The sequence below is a fragment of the Homarus americanus genome, unplaced genomic scaffold, assembly GCF_018991925.1.
Source record: "Homarus americanus isolate GMGI-L3 unplaced genomic scaffold, GMGI_Hamer_2.0 scaffold22250, whole genome shotgun sequence".
Lineage (NCBI taxonomy): Eukaryota > Metazoa > Arthropoda > Malacostraca > Decapoda > Nephropidae > Homarus > Homarus americanus.
The window spans coordinates 1,531,716-1,552,492 of record NW_024741189.1 but is presented as its reverse complement, the minus strand read 5'-3'; the positions used below and the strand labels follow the sequence as shown (position 1 = coordinate 1,552,492).

Sequence of the window (20,777 nt, the reverse complement as noted above, 5' to 3'; positions counted from 1 at the left end):
CACTTCACTCACACTACACTTCACCCACACAACACTTCACTTACAATACGTCACTCACACTACACTTCACTCACAATACTTCAATCACACAATACTTCTCACAACACTTCACTCACACAACACCTCACTCACACAACACCTCACTCACACAACACGTCATTCACACAACACGTCATTCACACTTCACTCAACAATTCACTCATACAACACTTCACTCACACAACACTTCACTCACACTATAGCTCACTCACACAACACTTCACTCACACTACAGCTCACTCACACAACACTTCACTCACACTATAGCTCACTCACACAACACTTCACTCACACTATAGCTCACTCACTCAACACTTCACCCATACGTTAATAGTGAGGAGTATTTTACAGTAGTACGTCTTCATCATCTGTTGTACTAAAGCAGTACATTACTTTAGTTTAAACACTAATTTATATAATGTAAACTTTCACCAAACTATCGCAGTGAAAGTATTAAGGGAAGAACTCATTTAATTTTGAGAAATGTGTACGTAACACTACCAATTTAGCAGCACCCAGCACTCAATATTGCAATTTAACATCACCCCAGCTTACAAAATTAGCAGCAGCTGCAATACCTGTGTGAATACTACGTGAAGGAGCTTTGGCTTGACAAATACAAATTACGCTCCACACTTTTTGACTTCCTATAGTCAAACAAATAAGCTTCTAACTTCCTTTAATTAAGTAATATTTAGGTGGAACCTTATAGCGTAAAGTGCAAGAGGGGCGTGCACCCAAGCCCAAGCCACCTTTCAGGAAGGAATGTGTACAGTATAGTCAGGTTAACCAAGTAGGCACGAAAACTTGAGACGACAGCGGCCTCGGACCAAAGAGTAGCAACGCCTACTACAGGGGATGTTGAAGATAGAAGGGCTATCTCGGGGCCCTTCACCAGTCTGCGACTGGCAGGAAAACATGGTCCTGCACTGTCCATTCGAGTCTCGGCGTTTGCATGGTCCAGAGCAGTCTCCGCTACTCTGTACACAGAAAATTTAGTTGATGACAAGAAGAACCTTTAAATTTTATTCGTTGCTCTCTGAAAAGATAATTTACATTTAAAATTTAAGACTGCATATATATATATATATATATATATATATATATATATATATATATATATATATATATATATATATATATATATATATATAGAGAGAGAGATCTCCCTGTAAACACATTAATACTACCTAAAGATCACATAACAAATACAGTACTGTACTGTAATAGTTCTTTATATATATATATATATATATATATATATATATATATATATATATATATATATATATATATATATATATATATACATAGATTAGCTCACCCGGGGCCTGGGGGGGTGCAAAAAATAAGATTAAAAAGAAATTAGAAATAGAAGAGAAAATTATATTAATCGACACCACGAAGATGCCGGAAAACCATCTTTTTAAAGTGAGACAGATTGCATGAGTATGGAAACACAGAAGAAGCCAAAGCATTCCACAGTTCGGCTGTACTATAACGGGTTATTCTCGTGTGACCGACATCCACAGAGAAACGGTGGGCACCGCGGCCAAGACGAGTGTTACGAGCCCGCGGCCTTGCCGGCGGTACACAGGATGCCAAATCCACCGAACATTGCCCGTTAAAGTACCTGTAAAAGAGAGAGAGAGTGAAGCAACATTGAGGCGAAGAGAAAGGGAAGAGAGATTGTCGACTAAAGGAGGAGAGTTAATAAGACGAAATGCCTTTAATTCCACCCTTTCTAACAGTTGGACAGAAGAAGAGCTACCCCAAGTTAGGACGAAAGCATCCCTTATATACTTGAAGCAACTGCTCAGGAGTGAAGTAGCTACGGCATCTGTACAGCAATCCCAGCTTTCGGGAGGCAGCTTTAGCAATGTTGAGGATGTGTGGCTTCCATGACATTAGTGGAAATGGTGAGGCCTAGCATATCTATTTTAAAATTTGCCAGAATGATTGCGGTCTGAAATGTGATTGGTGGGAGATCTTCTGTTTTGGAAAGTGTTGTAGAGTAGTGTATGTGGCCAGTTGTCTAATTTCTCTTTGTGTTTGTCTATTTTCCCTTTGTTGGGCTCACATACATACGTACACGTAGGAGATCTCGCACTAAGAATGGAGGTGAGAAAGGAAACTCACAATGGCGTTTTCTATATAAACACATATATTATATGTACAGAACAGTCTGGTGCTGGGAAGTTGCTGCTTGATAAAGGAGTTGCTGTGGAGGAGCTTCTTTAGAGGAGGTCTTCTCTGCTTAAGAGCTTGGTGTTGTCTGCCCCCACGGCGAGGCAGGGGGGGGTATTTATATGATTCTGCCGGATCAAAAGTTGAAGTGCAAAGATGAGAAATGCTGCTGGTTGGCTGGTAAGCGGACGGCAAATGACCAATCAGGAGTTGTAGGGGAGAGTATCCACTACAATACTACCCCTCCCCTCCGAGCGCTGCCGTATGTGCGCAGAAGCACGGCACATACTCCTGCCTCACCAAGTTGAAGAATAGGGAAAAATTGACCTCAAGTGTGCCAACTGTGGGATCAAACAGCACGCCTGAAACCCTGGATGCTCCGAGAGGACAAAGAGGGTCCAGGCAAACCGACCAGCACCACCTCCAGCAGCAAGTCCGGCCTCCACTGCTTTCACACCAGCCCCATCAAGTACCCTCGTGTGGGGAACCCAAAGGCAAAAACAACAAAGTCAACCGCCTCAACCGGTCAACACCCAAAGTGCGGCCCAGTTTCCTGGCCTCCCTACGGCCACATCTCAGCCACCCAAGCAGCAGACAACTACGAAAAATACAAAACAAGCACACACCAAGGCACCAGAAGGAATCATACACGTATCAGACCTAGCCAAGGTACTGACAACCTTCGCGGAGGGCCTAGCCGGACTACTGGGCCACAAGATCCAGCCCACACAGCTCCAAATACTCATGGGGACCGTCCTCGGGCAAGTCGCCACAGCTCCAGCCACCTCAGCAGAGGACACCATGCCGGCCCCCACACGAGTGACAGCCGAGGTACACTCTACACCGAAAAAGGCCACCAGGGAACCAAAAATACTGTCAGCTCCCAGAAAGAAACTGGACGTTTCAGCTACCCTGAACCGATCCACGGCCCAGAAGGCAAAAACCACCACAGAACAAGAAGATATGAACCTGATCCAGTCGGAACCAGACCTGAACATATCCATCGAGGATCACCAGAAGTCCCCGATGAAACAGTGGTGGAAAACACCAGCACCCTGAACATCCTTTCATGGTGTGCTCAGGGCATCAAAAACAAGAAACACCTGCAAGAAGCAGCAGCCAAGGACAAGCTTGACATTATACTGCTACAAGAAACACTCCTACAAGAACACCACTGTTTCATATTGAATGGCTACAAGACATACAGGAGGCATTTCACGCAGACGTCGACAAGAGGATGTATGATCTTGGTCAAGTCGAGCATACCCTCCTCCGAGGTCATGCAGCATTTGCCATGTGGGGAAAACATTGAGACACAGGCCGTCAAAGTAACCCTCCAAGAACGGGAAATAACTGTCCACAACATCTACAAGAACCCAAGGGGCTCACTGGAGGTGACTCAATTATTCGCTTCCTAAGCTCGGTAAGCCCCACAAATAAAGACGGCCTACACCTATACACCACCTTTCAAGACACCCGAGATCGCCCTTCTAAACACTAGAGAGCCCACCCACATTAGGGAAGGAAGGCTAGATCTAACCTTCGTCTCCAGTGGTCTACAGCCTTCGGCCTCCTGGCAGCTACACCCCACGCTGACCAGCGACCACTTTACTACCCTAACAACATTGAAGGTGAACGAACTCCCCACTCTACCCCCCCCCCGAGATGGAGATACAAAACCCAAAAGGCGGACAGGGAATTCTATAGTAAACACCTGGCTAAGTGGCGCGCCAAATCACAGCCGGCTGGTGCAGCACCCGTGGACGAGACAACCCTCCACCAACAGTTGGTCAAGGCGTTTCACCAAGCGGCAGAAGAGGCTATCCCAAAAACAAAACCTACATCAAGACAGTACAAGGATTACTGGTACTACTGTCCCAGGGTGAAAGAACTCAACCACAGAGTGAACATGGCCCGAAGAAACTACAGGAGACATCCCACGGACACATACAGACATCTCCTGCAAGACATAGTCAAGGATACCAGGGAAGAGAAGGAAGAAATCAAAAGCACAAGCTGGCTCAAGTGGTGCTACGAACTGAACGAGCACACCTCCCTCGGCAAAATGTGGGCCCAGATCCGAAGGGCATCTGGGAAGGCAACACCACCATCACCAACCCAACCCATCCCAGCTCAGAAGAGGAAGCCGAGAGACTTGCAAAACTGTTCTCCGACCGAGCAGCAACGAAAAACCTCCCGAGACAGGCGGAGGAGACAACGGCGTCTGCGACAGGTCAGACTCCAGATGATCGAAGAGGCCTGCAATGTTGAAGACGACACCGACAGTCCCTTCAACCAGCAAGAACTCCAGAAATCGATAAAACGAAGCAAGGACACAGCACCAGGAGCACAGGATAACCTACTCCATGCTTTCTCATGCCGGAGAAGCCGGGCACGAGGCTTTGCTACAAGTCATCAATGCTTCGTGGGTAGCACGGAGACTGCCACCGGAATGGAAGAAGGCAGATATACAGCCCACTCCGAAGCCCAGAGAACCAGACAAACCAAGACCCATCTCCCTCCTCAGCTGCATAATGAAGATGGGAGGAAGAATGGCTCTCAACAGACTCAAGAGGAAAGTAGGCAGCCCACACCCTCACATTTTTGCTTACACCGAGAACACCAGCACAAGCAACAACATCGCCGAGATACTCAGCACAGTGGACAATAAACCAGCTTTGGTGGTCTTTCTCGACTTGGAGAAGGCCTTCGAACTAGCAAATCCACTGGCTATTATAACGACGCTCGCCGACAAAGGTGTCAAAGGAAGGTTGCTGGGGAGGATCCAGAACTACCTCACACAGAGAGAAGCAAGAGTATGCTTTTAGGGGGCAACGTCAAGCTACAGGGTCCACGAAAACGGAACTCCACAAGGAGGCATCCTCAGTCCAACGCTGTTCAATGTCCTGATGGAAAATCTAGTCAAACTTCCTTTCAGACAAACAGCCAAGCTCCTCTGCTATGGCAGACGACTTACAGCTCATAGTAAGAGGAGCAAACAGACTAGTCAACAAGCAACACGCACTCCAACTTATAGAAGAGGAGTGCAACAGACTTGGATTCAAGATAAATCCAGCCAAGTCGAAAGCGATGGCCATCTGCACACACACACACCAGACATGATGTTCTCCTTACAAAACACGCCGGTAGTCTGGACCAACACCCACCAGTGTCTTGGAATCTGGTTAGACCAGAAACTCACTTTCAAGCCGCAACTCGAGTATCTCAGGCACAGGACGAAGGGCAGACACAACATAATGAGGTCGCTCACCAGCACAACCGCAGGAGCGAACATACACGTGCTCGAGGCCTACTACACGGCCGCCATCAGATCGCTGGTAGACTACAGTGCTCCAGCGCTCATTGGACTGAGAGAAGACCAGATAGCTAAGCTAGAAGTTATCCAAAATAATGCTCTCAAGACCATGCTCGGAGCATCCATGTGGACCAGAATTTGCAATTTGCATATGGAAACTGAACTACCACCCCTGGCAGTACAAGTCAAGCAGATGACAGCCGGTCTCCTCGCCAAAATCTGTTGATCAGATAAGCCCACAGCTGCCAAAACGCGAATCAGTGCCTCCCTCCACCTCGACCACAGAGTGCGAGGGGCCACCTGGTCGCACGAGGCAAGCGAGGTCATCAGGCACCTGCAAGCAGAAACACTCGTCAAGAACAACCAAGACACACGAGACAATGGTTACGTAGTTCCTCCACCAGCCACATTCAAAATCACCGAACTAGGTGATAGCAAAGCGAACCTCCAGAAGGAGGACCTCAAATGAATAACTCAGGAAGCCATAGCCATCGAGACACCGGCTGATGCACCATCATGCTTCACAGACGGCTCGGTGGATCCAAAACATCATAGATCCGGAGCGGCCTTCTACACCCAAGGTCAGACCCTCCTATGGAGACTTTCTAATGACTGCTCCACCCTACAAACAGAGTTGGTAGCAATCTCAAAGGCCCTACAACACGCTGCAACACAACAAGTCCATCATAATTCACACGGACTCGAAAACGGCCATGCAGGCGCTGCAACACAGTCAACCAAGAGACAACGTCCACATCATAACCTCGATCCTTGCACAGCTACAGGACTTCCAAAGACAAAATCGCCCAGTCGTCTTACACTGGATTCCCAGTCATGTAGGGATCGGGGGAAACGACGTGGCAGACGAAGCAGCCAAGGCAGCCACACGTTCTAGAAGCGTACACATTCAAGTTCCAGCAAGCGTGCAACAGATCAAGAACCACCTCAGAAAGACTACCAAGCTCCACATCCAAAAGATCTTCCTTGACACATTCAACGCTGGTTCCCAATCAACCAAATGGTACCTGGTGGCTACTAAAGGGGAACCACCATACGCGGACAAGAAAACACCAAGACAAACCCAAGTTAGCCTTCATCGACTACGACTAGGGTACAAGTACACCTGGCAGACGATCGGAAATGTCGTCAGGAGCCAGCGGCCAACCCACTGGAACACTGTCTCCTCGACTGTGAAGTCACACAAAGTCTCCGAAACAGAATTTGAAACTTCCAAAAAGAACACACAACACCAGCGGCCACTCTAACCCGAAAGGCCCAAACAAACCACATTCACCACCTTCTCCGGGTCATCACACGATACCCACCACCCAGATAGCTTAGGAAGTATCCTCCCCCAGCAAGTGCGGACCCCAGTTCGGGGGGTGCGCCACTCCGAAACTGACCACGTCCAAGAGTGGGGGTTGGTGGTAAGCGTGTGGGGGTACGAGATGTTGGTTCACACTCAGGATGGGATGGAGAAAGGAAACTCACAACGTGCTCTCTGTATACATATTATATTGGATGTACAATGCAGCTTGGTGGCTGGTGCTGGGAGAGCTGGTTGGTGAGGGTGCTCAGAGGAGAACACGCAGCTTGTGGGTCGCCATGTTCGCCGGCGGGAGCGAGGGCCACCAGGCAGAAGTGGAGGAGGTGTTGATTGATGTTGCTTGCTGGTGGCGGTAAGTAGAGTGAAGTAGGTCGGTCGGTCGGTCGGTGATACGGAGAGAAGAGAGCATTTGCTCTGAGGGTGCAAGAAGGGTACAGTACAAGGTGAAGTTTAGAAGTGGGAAATAGAGGAGGAGGTTAACAGCAGGTGGGCTATCCGCCTTGCGGAGACGGGGTTTTTGTCTTCCGTCAACAGGGGTCAGCAGTGACATAAGCAAGTTTGCGGGTGACACCAAAATAGGGCGGCAAATTAATTCAGGGCAGTATGCAAATGCATTACAGGAGGATCTAAATAAACTGCAGGGGTGGTCTGAAAAATGGCAAATGAAATTCAATACCAGCAAGTGCAGCGTACTTAATATTGGAAGAACAAATACTTATAATGTATACAGCCTTAACAACATCAACCTAGAGAAGTCGACTTGTGAAAGAGACCTAGGGGTACTTGTAAGCCCGGACATACGGCCTAGAAAACAGTGCGTTAATGTTCGAAATAACGCAAACAGAGTACATGTATTGGGTTTTATATCTAGAAGTGTAAGTAACAAGAGTGCAGAGGTCTTATTGCAACTATATATTGCGCTAGTCAGGCCGCACCTCGATTATGCGGTTCAGTTCTGGTGCCCCTATTATAGAATGGATATAAATTCACTAGAGTCGGTGCAGCGAAGAATGACAAAAATGATTCCGGGACTTAGAAACATTCCATTTCAGGATACGCTAAAGAAACTTAACTTGCATTCCCTAGAAAGACGAAGAGTGCGGGGAGATATGATAGAAGTATTTAAGTGGGTGAAAGGAATCAATAAAGGGGATATAGATAAAGTTCTTATAATATCCGAGCAGGATAGGACTCGGAGCAACGGATTCAAGTTGGATAAGTTTAGGTTTAGGAGGGAGATAGGAAGAAACTGGTTCACAAATAGGGTGGTGGACGAGTGGAACAAGCTTAACAACTTTGTAGTAAGTGCGGGAACTCTGGAAAGTTTCAAAAGGAGGCTAGATAGATTCATGGATTATAGAGAGTGGCAGTAACTCTCGATAGGAGCTGCCATGCACAGGCCAACCGGCCTATTGCAGACTCCTTATTTTCTTATGTTCTTATTAGAGGATTCCACGAGGTCAGGTCATATATAGCGGGGGTAGGCGTGGCTTAATAGTTGAACTCAGTCATGTAAGGCGGCGCTGGTTGCTGACCTAGACCACGAGGCATACACTGGGGAATTCGCGGGGTCGGCTAGCTAGCGACAAACAGCGTTTGTAGGGGAGGAATCCACTACAAGCGTTCACTGACCGAGGGTCCGCTAACACTTGCAAACCTGCAGTATCCTTTCATATCTGCAGGTAGGACAACCTCCATCCCCAACCACAAATCCGGTCTGGCTGCTCTAAGAGCTCCAGCCGGAACCACGAAACGGGCCGCCTACAGGCAAAGGCCCGTGTCGGACTACGGTCCGACAATCTCAACAACAACAACGTGAAGGTCATTCTACTCAACGCTCTTAACGGACAGGACCTCCTCTCAACAAGCACCTCACCACAAACTCCCTAGCGCTGCATTATACACACAATACATGGAGAGTTAAGCAATTCTGAGTTTCCTTTCTCACCTCCATCCTTAGTGCGAGATCTCCTACTGTATATGTACGTAAGTATGTGAGCCTAACAAAGAGAACCTAGACAACTGGCCACATACACTACGCTACAACAGTATACTAATAAGTTGTAACAATCAACCATCTGTCTGATATACGACACGAATTTGTTCATACTAAATACAGCTGCTTAAATAAATTTAGAATAAAGAAAAATGAAAAAATCTCAGGAAATTTTTACCTTTATCAAGAAATTAAACGTGATGTGTGCGTGGAACCACTAAACAAAAGAATACCAGCGACTCATTATTGCGCTTCAACAATTAAGGTTTTTAAGCGCGTAACAAGGTTATAACTCTTGCACGAATTAAGCACTTAGGGTGGTCTTGTATCGTCACAAGTGGTTTAGCGCCATGATGTCTGTCACAAGAAGCAGGCCCGTCCTTTAAGGGGGGGGGGGGGAACAGGGGCGACCGCCCGGGGCCCCCGCGCGTGTGGGGGCCCTGCGGGGCCCAGCACTAGACCCAGTGACCTCGGACACATTACCTGTTGACTGGTTAATCTGACCTGACGGCTTACACCACCATCGCAACCGTGACCTTACCATCCATAGCGACAGTCCCATGGGGGTTAGTGTGGGTGGGTTCCTCTGACAGCATAATCTGACTCCATATACAGTATGTTTTTTTTCTGGGGCCCCGCAGTTGCCGAGTTGCCCCGGGCCCCGCACCCTCCTAGGGACGGCCCTGACAAGAAGGCAGCTGAACCAAGTTATGAACACCCAATGCTGTGAGTAAATTTGTTTTTCCTCGTTCCCACCACCTTTGTATCACCTGGAAATAAAAAAGTTGACGGGTTCGTAGACGTAATGGGTCAGCTCGCATAATGCTGGGAAACTTATTTGGAAATTTTTTCAGCAGAATATATCCTTGGGTTACAGCAGTGACTGACGGTGTAGCTAGACAGAGGAGATAATGCTAACAGTGAATAACAGGGGAGTCAGTCAAACGAGGGGAGAATTAAGAAAGCACATCACAAGCTGACTTTCCTGATCATTCTATATGCAGAAGATTGGTGTCCCTAATAAAGTACAGTAGTTAGGCTAAAGAGAAACCAGGATAATAAGCTAACCCTGCTACAATATGGTCAGAGTCCCAAACTTTCGGTTGGCGGATTATCAGGGGTTAAGAAGGTAACCTAGGTGAGGTCACCTGGGAACAGTCACGTCAGTTCCCAGTAGGAAGGGGTGAGGTCATAGATGACAACAATTGATCATGACTATAATATATTCACTAGTATACTACATAAAGCACAAGAACAAAATATACCATACAGAAAAATTAGGTCAAATAAGAATGAGCCAAGGTGGATGACCAGAAAACTTAAACATTACATAGGAATAAAGAAAGGAATATATAAGAAATTAAAGGGAGGGGAGGAGCAGCTCAGAAACAGGTATAATGAACTATCTAGGAATGTTAAGAAAAATGTAAGGAAAGCAAAGAGAGACTATGAAATCAAAATAGCAAGAGAATCCAAGGCCAATCCCAAGGGATTTTTCCAGGTATATAGGACAAAGGTCAAGGACAAAGTTGGGCCTTTAAAGTCAGGGAGGGGAGAATTGATAAATGGCAGTGAAGAAATAAGCAAAGCATTGAACAGCTACTTCTTATCAGTTTTCACAGAAGAAAATTGCGATGAAATTCCAGAGGTGGAACTGATATTTAAGGGAAAGGAAGAAGAGACAGGGCCGGCGCTACCCACTAGGCGAACTAGGCGATCGCCTAGGGCGCCAACATCTGGGGGCGCCACAAATTTAGGACAAACTTGGATAAAATTAAAAATGAAGGGAAAACTGTGGTGGACACTGTGGTGGAGCCGTGGAGGGTCGGAGCAGGATGTTAGAAGGGGGTGTGGTCGGAGTGAGGCGAGGGTAGGTAGACGGTAGCCGACTGTGTTTTCTTTTTTAATATTACTCGTTAACCCCCCGGAGGGACTAACCCGGGTCCTTATCTTTGACGGCCTGGAGAACTGTCGAGCAGTGACCTGAAGGCTGACATCTGAGGAACCCTTCTCCCAACCCCACCATCCCCTCCCCTCCCTTACTGCCAGGGCTGAGCCGCCCCTTCCCTGCCTTTGTCGGGATGAGGCAAGGTTAACTGACCTCTGAAGTTTGACCTCGCATAACATAATCCCACTGAGACTGGCCAGCGGCCAGAGCCGCCAGCCGCCAGGCAAATAGTAACCTGGAACAACTTGATTATTTGGAGATCAAGATTCAAGCTGTCCAGACTACTCACAGACACCAGTGACCAGGCCACTTCAGTCCGAGTCAGTCATCTCCAAAAGTGTGGTGCAGTGGCAACAACTTCAACAGCTGGCTATCCTGCTAAACAGTAAGTTGAAACTGTCTTATTATTTTTATAGTATGTAGTTATTTGATTTCTCTTGTACTCTGTCTATAATGCTGTACACAGGGATATACCTTAGCTAGTCTTTGTTTCAATCTTAGTGCTTCTCGTCATTTTCGTCAAGTTTTATCATACGTGTGTTACGATGTGTACTAGTGGACGTATGTACTGCGTGAGTGTGTACTAGTGGACGTATGTACTGCGTGAGTGTGTACTAGTGGACGTATGTACTGCGTGAGTGTGTACTAGTGGACGTATGTACTGCGTGAGTGTGTACTAGTGGACGTATGTACTGCGTGAGTGTGTACTAGTGGACGTATGTACTGCGTGAGTGTGTACTAGTGGACGTATGTACTGCGTGAGTGTGTACTAGTGGACGTATGTACTGCGTGAGTGTGTACTAGTGGACGTATGTACTGCGTGAGTGTGTACTAGTGGACGTATGTACTGCGTGAGTGTGTACTAGTGGACGTATGTACTGCGTGAGTGTGTACTAGTGGACGTATGTACTGCGTGAGTGTGTACTAGTGGACGTATGTACTGCGTGAGTGTGTACTAGTGACGGCAACGCGGAGTGTGTACTAGGGACGGCGTACCGCGAGTGTGTACTAGTGGACGACGTACATGCGTGGTGTACCAGTGGACGATGTACTGCGTGAGTGTGTACCTAGGTGACGATGTACCGCGTGAGTGTGTACTAGTGACGATGTACCGCGTGAGGTACTTAGTGGACGATGTACCGCGTGAGTGTGCATTAGTGACGATGTACCGCGTGAGTGTGTACTAGCACGATGTACCGCGAGTGTACTATGACGATGTACCGCGTGAGTGTGTACTCGGTGGACGGCGTACTGCGTGAGTGTGTAATGGTGACGATGTACCGCGTGAGTGTGTACCAGGTGGACGATGTACTGCGTGAGTGTGTACTCAGGGACGTATGTACCGCGTGAGTGTGTACCAGTGGACGATGTACTGCGTGAGTGTGTACTAGTGGACGATGTACCGGCGTGAGTGTGTACTAGGCGACGATGTACCGCGCGTGAGTGTACCAGTGACGATGTACTGCGCGTGAGTGCATGGAAGTGGACGGCATAGCGTGAGCACTGCGGATGATGTACTGCGTGGAGTGTGTACTAGGTGACGGACAAGGCGTGAGTGTGTAGTGACGGCGCGGGTACCAGGCGGGACGATGCTGGCGTGAGTGTGGTACTAGTGACGACAAAGGCGTGAGGCATGCAGGACGACAGGCGTGAGTGTGTACAGGATGATGTGCGGTACTAGTGACGATAAAGGCGTGAGTGTGTACTAGGTGGACGTATGTACTGGCGTGTGTACTAGTGGACGATGTACCGCGTGAGTGCGGTACTAGTGGACGTGATGTACTGCGTGAGTGTGTGTACTAGTGGACGATGCATCTGCGGAGGTACCACGGACGATGTACTGCGTGAGTGTGTACTAGTGAGATCGGCGTACTAGTGACGAGCTGGCGTGAGTGCGGCCAGGACGGCGTACCGCGTGAGTGTGTACCAGGACGACGTACTGCGAGTGTGTACTAGTGACGTAAGGTACTGCGTGAGTGCACTAGTGGACGATGTACTGCGTGAGTGTGTACTAGTGGACGGGCGTACTGGTGAGTACTAGTGACGATGTACCGCGTGAGTGTGTACCAGTGACGATGTACCGCGTGAGTGTGTACTAGTGACGTATGTACTGCGTGAGTGTGTACTAGTGGGACGATGTACTGCGTGAGTGTGCACTAGTGACGATGTACTGCGCAGAGCGTGCACTAGGTGAATGATGTACCGCGAGTGTGCACTATGGACGAGCGTACCGCGTGAGTGCGTACCAGGTGACGCATGTACCGCGCGTGTACCAGTGGACGATGTACCGCGTGAGTGTGTACCAGTGACGATGTACCGCGTGAGTGTGTACTAGTGACGATGTACCGCGTGAGTGTGTACTAGTGACGATGCGCGTGAGTGTGTACTAGTGACGATGTACTGCGTGAGAATAGTGGACGTGATGTACTGGCGTGAGTGTGTACTAGTGGACGATGTACCGCGGTGTGTACTAGTGGACGATGTACTGCGTGAGTGTACTAGTGGACGACAAATGCGTGAGTGTACCAGTGGACGATGTACTTGCGTGTGTACTAGTGGACGATGTACTGCGTGAGTGTACCAGGACGTACCGGGCGTGAGGACATGACGATGTACTGGCGTGAGTGTGCACTAGTGGACGATGTACCGCGTGAGTGTGGTACCAGGTGACGATGTACTGGCGGTGTGTGTACTAGTGGACGAGGTATTCGCGTGAGTGCGTGTACTAGGTGGACGACGTACTGGCGGCGGTACTAGTGACGATGTACCGCGTGAGTGCAAACAGTGGACGATGTACTGGTGAGTGTGTACCATAGTGGACGGCGTACCGCGTGATGCAATTAGTGACGGGCGTACCGCGTGAGTGTGTACTACAGGACGATGTACCGCGTGAGTGTGTACCAGGACGATGTACTGCGTGAGTGTGTACTAGCGGACGATACCGCGTGAGTGTACTAGTGGACGATGTACTGGCGTGAGTACCAGGTGACGATGTACCGCGTGAGTACTAGTGGACGCGTACCGCGTGAGTGTGTACTAGTGACGACGTACGCGAGTGTGTACTAGTGACGATGTACGCGGAGTGTGTACCAGTGACGATGTACCGGCGTGAGTGTGTGTACTAGTGACGATGTACCGCGTGAGTGTGTACTAGTGGACGATGTACCGCGTGAGTGTGTACCAGTGACGTGTACCGCGTGAGTGTGGTGTTGCGGGACGATGTACCGCGTGAGTGTGTACTAGTGGACGATGTACCGCGTGAGTGTGTACCAGTGGACGAGCGTACCGCAGTGTGTACCAGTGGACGATGTACCGCGTGAGCAGTACTAGTGACGCGTACTGGCGTGAGTAATAGTGACGGCGTACCGCGTGAGTGTGTACTAGTGACGATGCGGTAGGCAGGACGGACATGCGGAGGTACAGGTGACGATGTACCGCGTGAGTGTACTAAGTGACGATGTACTGCGTGTGCACCAGCGGACGACGTACCGCGTGAGTGCACGGCGAGGCGGGACGATGCATCTGCGAGGTACCAGTGGACGCATGTACCGCGTGAGTGTACCAGTGACGATGTACCGCGTGAGTGTGCACCAGTGGACGGCGTACCGCGTGAGTGCGTACTGGGGACGGCGTACCGGCGAGCAGGTGGACGTGACGGTACCGCGTGAGGTACTAGTGGACGATGTACTGCGAGTGTGTACCAGGTGGACGTATGTACTGCGCGTGAGTGTGCACTAGTGGACGCATGTACCGCGTGAGTGTGTACTAGTGGACGATGTACTGGGCGCAGGTGTGTACTAGTGGACGCATGTACTGCGTGAGTGTGCATAGGGTGACGTATGTACCGCGTGAGTGTGTACTAGTGGGACGATGTACTGCGTGAGTGTGCATTAGTGACGTAGTACCGCGTGAGTGTGTACTAGTGACGATGTACTGCGTGAGTGTGTACTAGTGGACGATGTACCGCGTGAGTGTACGGTGACGGCGTACTGCGTGAGTGTGTACTAGTGGACGAGCGTACTGGGCGGTGTGTACTAGTGGACGTATGTACTGCGTGAGGCATAGCGGACGGAGAACGCGTGAGTGTGTACTAGTGACGATACCGCGTGAGTGTGGGTACCAGTGGACGTATGTACCGCGTGTGTACTAGTGACGATGTACTGGCGGCGGGTACCAGTGGACGACAACGCGTGAGTGTGGTACTAGTGGACGTATGTACTGGCGTGAGTGTGTACTAGTGGACGATGTACTGCGTGAGTGTGTACTAGTGACGATGTACCGCGTGAGTGTGCATAGTGACGATGTACTGCGTGAGTGTGTACTAGTGGACGATGTACCGCGTGAGTGTGTACTAGTGGACGGGCGTACTGCGTGAGTGTGTACTAGTGACGATGTACCGCGTGAGGTACTAGGGTGGACGATGTACCGCGTGAGGTAATTAGTGGACGATGTACTGCGCGTGAGTGTGTACTAGTGGACGATGTACCGCGTGAAATATAGTGACGATGTACTGCGTGAGTGTGTACTCAGGGACGAGCGTACTGGCGTGAGGTGTACTAGTGACGACGCATCGGCGTGAGTGTGTACTAGGTGACGGCATTGCGTGAGTGTGTACCAGGCGGGACGATGTACCGCGGAGTGCGGCATCAGGCGGGACGCATGTACCGCGCGGAGTGCGTACTAGTGGACGAGCGTACTGCGCGTGAGTGCGTAATTAGTGGACGAGCGTACCGCGCGGAGTGTGTACTAGTGGACGATGTACCGCGTGAGTGTGTACTAGTGACGATGTACGCGTGAGTGTGTACTAGTGGACGATACCGCGTGAGTGTGTACTAGTGACGATGTACCGCGTGAGTGTGTACTAGTGACGCGATGTACCGCGTGAGTGTGTACCAGTGGACGAGCGTACGGTGAGTGTACTAGCGGGACGTATGTACTGGCGGTGTGTGTACTAGTGACGATACCGCGTGAGTGTGTACTAGTGGACGATGTACCGCGTGAGTGTGTACTAGTGGACGATGTACTGGCGTGTGTACTAGTGGACGATGTACCGCGTGAGTGTGTACTAGTGGACGATGTACCGCGTGAGGCACGCATATAGGGTGACGATGTACTGCGTGAGTGTGTACCAGTGACGATGTACCGCGTGAGGTACTAGTGACGCATGTACCGCGTGAGTGTGTACTAGTGGACGGCGTACTGGCGTGAGTGCATGTTAGTGACGATGTACGCGTGAGTGTGTGGCCAGTGGACGATGTACTGCGTGCGTGTACTAGTGGACGATGTACTCGCGTGAGGCACGGTGGACGATGTACTGCGTGAGGTACTAGTGGACGGCGTACTGCGTGAGTGTGTACGCGGCGGACGATGTACCGCGTGAGGTACTAGTGGACGTATGTACCGCGTGAGTGTGTACTAGTGACGATGTACTCGCGTGAGTGTGTACTAGTGACGATGTACTGCGTGAGTGTGTACTAGTGGACGTGATGGTACCGCGCGTGAGTGCGTGTACTAGTGGACGAAGGTACCGCGAGTGTGTACCAGTGACGAGCGTACCGCGCGTGAGTGTGTACCAGTGGACGACGCGTACCGCGTGAGCGTACTAGGCGACGGTACCGCGTGAGTGTACTAGTGGACGTAAGCGTACTGGCGTGAGGTACTAGTGACGATGTACTGCGTGAGTGTGTACCAGTGGACGATGTACTGCGTGGAGTGTGTACTAGTGGACGTGATGTACTGCGTGAGTGTGTACTAGTGACGACGTACATGCGTGAGTGTGTACTAGTGGGACGAGCGTACTGCGTGAGTGTGTACTAGTGGACGATGTACTGCGTGAGTGTGTACTAGTGGGACGGTTGCATCGCGGAGTGCAGCACTAGGGTGACGAGCGTACTGGCGTGAGTGCAGGGCTGGCGTGGGACGATGTACCGCGCAGTGCGTACTAGTGACGATGTACCGCGTGAGTGTGTACCAGTGGACGATGGTACTGCGTGAGTGTACAATGCGTGACGGCGAATGCCTGGCGTACTTGAGGGACGATGTACCGCGTGAGGTACTAGTGGGATGGGCGTGAGTGTGTACCATAGTGGACGAGGTACCGGCGTGAGTGTGGGCTAGTGGGACGGGACGTACTGCGTGAGTGCATTAGGTGACGAAGGTACTGGGCGAGTGTACTAGTGTGGACGGATGTACGCGAGTGTGTACTGCGACGATACCGCGTGAGCGGGTACTAGTGGACGGCACGCGCGGAGGTGGCCTAGGTGACGAGGTAACTGCGTGAGTGTACTAGTGACGATGGCACCGGCGTGAGTGTGTACCAGCGGACGATGCACGTACCGCGTGAGTGCGTACCAGTGGACGATGCATGTACCGCGTGAGTGCGTACTTAGTGACGATGTACTGGCGTGAGTGTGCAATAGTGGAACGAGCGTACCGCGTGAGTGTGCACGGTGACGATGTACCGCGTGAGTGTGCGTGGGTACTAGTGATGCAACCGCGTGAGTGTGCGGGCCAGGCGACGGTACTGCGTGAGTACTAGTGTGACGATACTGCGTGAGTGCATTAGGTGACGGCGTACTGGCGTGAGTGTGGTACCAGGTGGGACGAAGGTACTGCGCGTGAGAGTGTGTACCAGTGACGATACCGCGTGAGGTACTAGTGGACGATGTACTGTACTGCGTGAGTGTGTAACAGGTGACGTGGCGTACTGCGTGAGGTACTAGTGACGAAGGTACCGTGCGTGGCACCAGCGGACGATGTACCGGCGTGAGGCGGGTAATTAGCGGACGTGAGATGGTACGCGCGTGAGTGCGTACCAGTGACGATGTACCGCGTGAGTGCGGGTACCAGTGACGGCGTACCGCGTGAGTAACAGGCGACGATGTACCGGGCGCGTGAGCAAGCAGCGGACGACATGTACCGCGTGAGTGCGTCAATTAGGTGACGGCGTACTGCGTGAGCAGTACGGCGATGGCAATGCGCAGCGTGTAGTGGACGATGTACTGCGTGAAAATGGGGACGCGTACCGCGTGAGTGGGGTACTAGGTGACGATGTACCGCGTGAGTGTGGGTACCAGGTGACGCAGCGTACTGCGTGAGTGTACTAGTGGGATGTGGCGTACTGCGTGTACCAGGTGGACGATGTACCGCGTGAGTGTGTACTCAGGTGACGATGTACCGCGCAGCAGGCACAGGCGGACGCATGTACTGCGTGAGGCAATTAGTGACGGCTGTACCGCGTGAGTGCGGGTACTGGTGACGATGTACCGCGTGAGTGTGCGGGCTCAGTGGACGGAGCGTAGGCGGAGTGTGTACTAGTGACGTGATGTACCGCGTGAGGTGCATTTGCGGGACGGAGGTACTGGCGGAGTGGTACTAGTGGGACGTGAGCGTACTGCGTGAGTGTGTACTAGAGGACGTGTGGTACTGGCGTGAGTGTGTACTAGTGGACGGCGTACTGCGTGAGAGTAATGTGATGTGGGCGTACTGTGAGTGTGTACTAGTGACGAAGGTACTGCGTGAGTGTGTACTATAGTGACGCGATGTACCGGCGAGTGTACTAGTGACGATGTGGCCTGCGTGTGAGTGTATAGTGGACGATGTACCGCGTGAGTGTGTACCAGGTGACGATGTACCGCGGCGAGTGTGTACCAGTGACGGCGTACTGTACTGCGTGAGTGTAACAGGACGATGTACCGCGTGAGTGTGACTTAGTGACGAAGGTACCGCGTGAGTGTGTACTCAGTGGACGATGTACTGCGTGAGGTGTACTAGTGGATGGGCGTACGGCGGAGTGTACCAGTGGACGATGTACCGTGAGTGGTAATGCGGACGATGTACCGGCGAGAGTGGCATTAGTGGACGCATGTACTGCGTGAGTGTGTACCAGTGGACGCATACCGCGTGAGTGTGTACCAGGACGTGATGTACTGCGTGAGTGCGTGGTACCAGGGGACGGTGTACCGGCGTGAGTGTGGGCATTGTGGACGGCGTACCGCGTGAGTGTGTACAGTGGGACGGCGTACCGCGTGAGTGCGGTACCAGTGGACGGCGTACTGGCGTGAGTGGTGGGCTTGTGGAGGAGGGCTGTACTGCGTGAGTGTGTACTAGGTGACGTATGTACTGGTACTGCGTGAGTGCATTTATGGCGGACGTGTACTGCGTGTGGGAGTGTGTACTAGGTGGACGTCAGGCCCGCGCGGAGGTGTACTTCGCGGGACGCGGAGTGATTGCGTGAGGTTGGGGACGTGAGCGTACTGTGAGTGTGTACTTGCGGACGAGGGCTGTACCGCGTGAGTGTGCACTAGTGGACGGCGTATGGTACCGCGTGAGTGCGGTAATAACGTGATGTAATGCGCGAGTGTGGACCAGTTGACGGGTACTGTGCGGAGGTGTACCAGTGACGATGGCGTTGCGCGGAGTGCGTACTAGTGACGTGGCGTACTGTGTGTGAGTGTGTACCAGAGTGACGGCGTACTGGCGTGAGTGCGTACCAGGACGTGCGTACCGCGGAGGCGTGACGTATGTACCGTGGGAGCAGGTACTAGGTGACGTGATGTAATCGCGTGAGGGTACTTGCGGGACGATGTACCGTGCGAGTGGTACTAGACGAGTGTAACGCGTGAGTGTGTACCAGTGGGACGGCGTATCGCGTGAGTGGTACGCAGGATGGACGAACTGCGGAGTGTGGTACAGGACGCATGTACTGCGTGGGAGTGTGTACTTGTGGACGGGTACTGCGTGAGTGTGCGATGTGGACGATGTACTGTGAGTGTGCATCAGTGACGTCGTACTGCGGAGTGGCCGCAGTGACCGCGTGCTGTGTGAGTGCAGTACCAGGTGACGGCGTACTGGCGTGAGTACCAGTGACGTATGTACTGCGTGAGTGTGGTTTGTGGTGTGTACTGGTGGGACGATGTACTGCGTGGTGTGTACTAGTGATTGTATTTTTTTTAATAATAATTTGATATATGTTTTTTGTAGAATATATTTGTTATGTATCTATTACAGTAAAGCTAATTTGTGTTTTCGTATTGTTACACATAAATAATGTTTACTAATTTTTATAAGGTTAAAAGATATATTTATTTATATACTTATTTGTTTGTCATATAATATTGCTCATATTAAGCTTTCCTATATATGTAATTTCTACATATGGCCAAATAAATTTAACTAACAAATTATCGTTTTATAGTATAGGTAGTAATGGTGTAAATAGAGCCAAAACCAAATACTAAGAAACAAAACTAAATGTATTAAAATTTTTACTAAATATAAAATGTGAATGTTATTGTCAAGGTGTAAATGTAAATGATTTAATGTGGCTTAGCAGAGATGTAATTATTTTTATTCATACTGTTGATCTTCCATTGTTTTATTTATAATTAAGATGTTAATTTGTATATTTTCACCAATGACTGGTCACAAATCAAGTATCTATTTGTACTACATGTATATAATAATGATGTGGTTAGTAGGTTATAAATTGCAGGGAGGCTGATGAAAGCAATGCTTATATGGTATTATTTTTTAAAGACATCTCAAATAAAAAAAATACTGTACTGTTTTATTGACATTTACGCTTCAAGGATTTATCGACTTAATGTAATAACACACTGTTATTTGTGGCTGGATGAAGTAATAAAGCCACAAGATGAAAAATTGATGTTTATCAGTGGTGTCGGAGAGCCAGAAAACGTAGTAATGGGTTACTGCACCACACAGCTTTATCAAACTTTCTGGAGGGCGCACATCTAAAGGCTTGCCTTAGGGCGCCAAATCATCTGCACCGCCCCTCAGAGTTTAATGACTTCCCATGGCTGATCTGCTGAGTGCTGACTAGGAGAATGGTGACTTTGTCCTTAACCCAGTAAATAATGATCCCAAACCTTCCAGGTACAACATTCGAATAGGAAAGATATCGAGCATAGCTCTGGCCAGCATGCCACACCACACACCATCC

At 50.1% G+C, this 20,777-nt stretch overlaps 1 long non-coding RNA gene across 1 annotated transcript in view; it reads right to left on the bottom strand.

Moving 5' to 3' along the window:
• Positions 1-243: 243 nt before the first annotated feature.
• The window catches only part of LOC121875735, a 30,776-nt gene continuing 10,242 nt past the window's right edge, over positions 244-20,777 (bottom strand). Inside the window, exon 3 of the long non-coding RNA XR_006090661.1 lies at positions 244-1,019. This is a non-coding gene — a long non-coding RNA (uncharacterized LOC121875735). The remainder of the gene's footprint in view (positions 1,020-20,777) is intronic.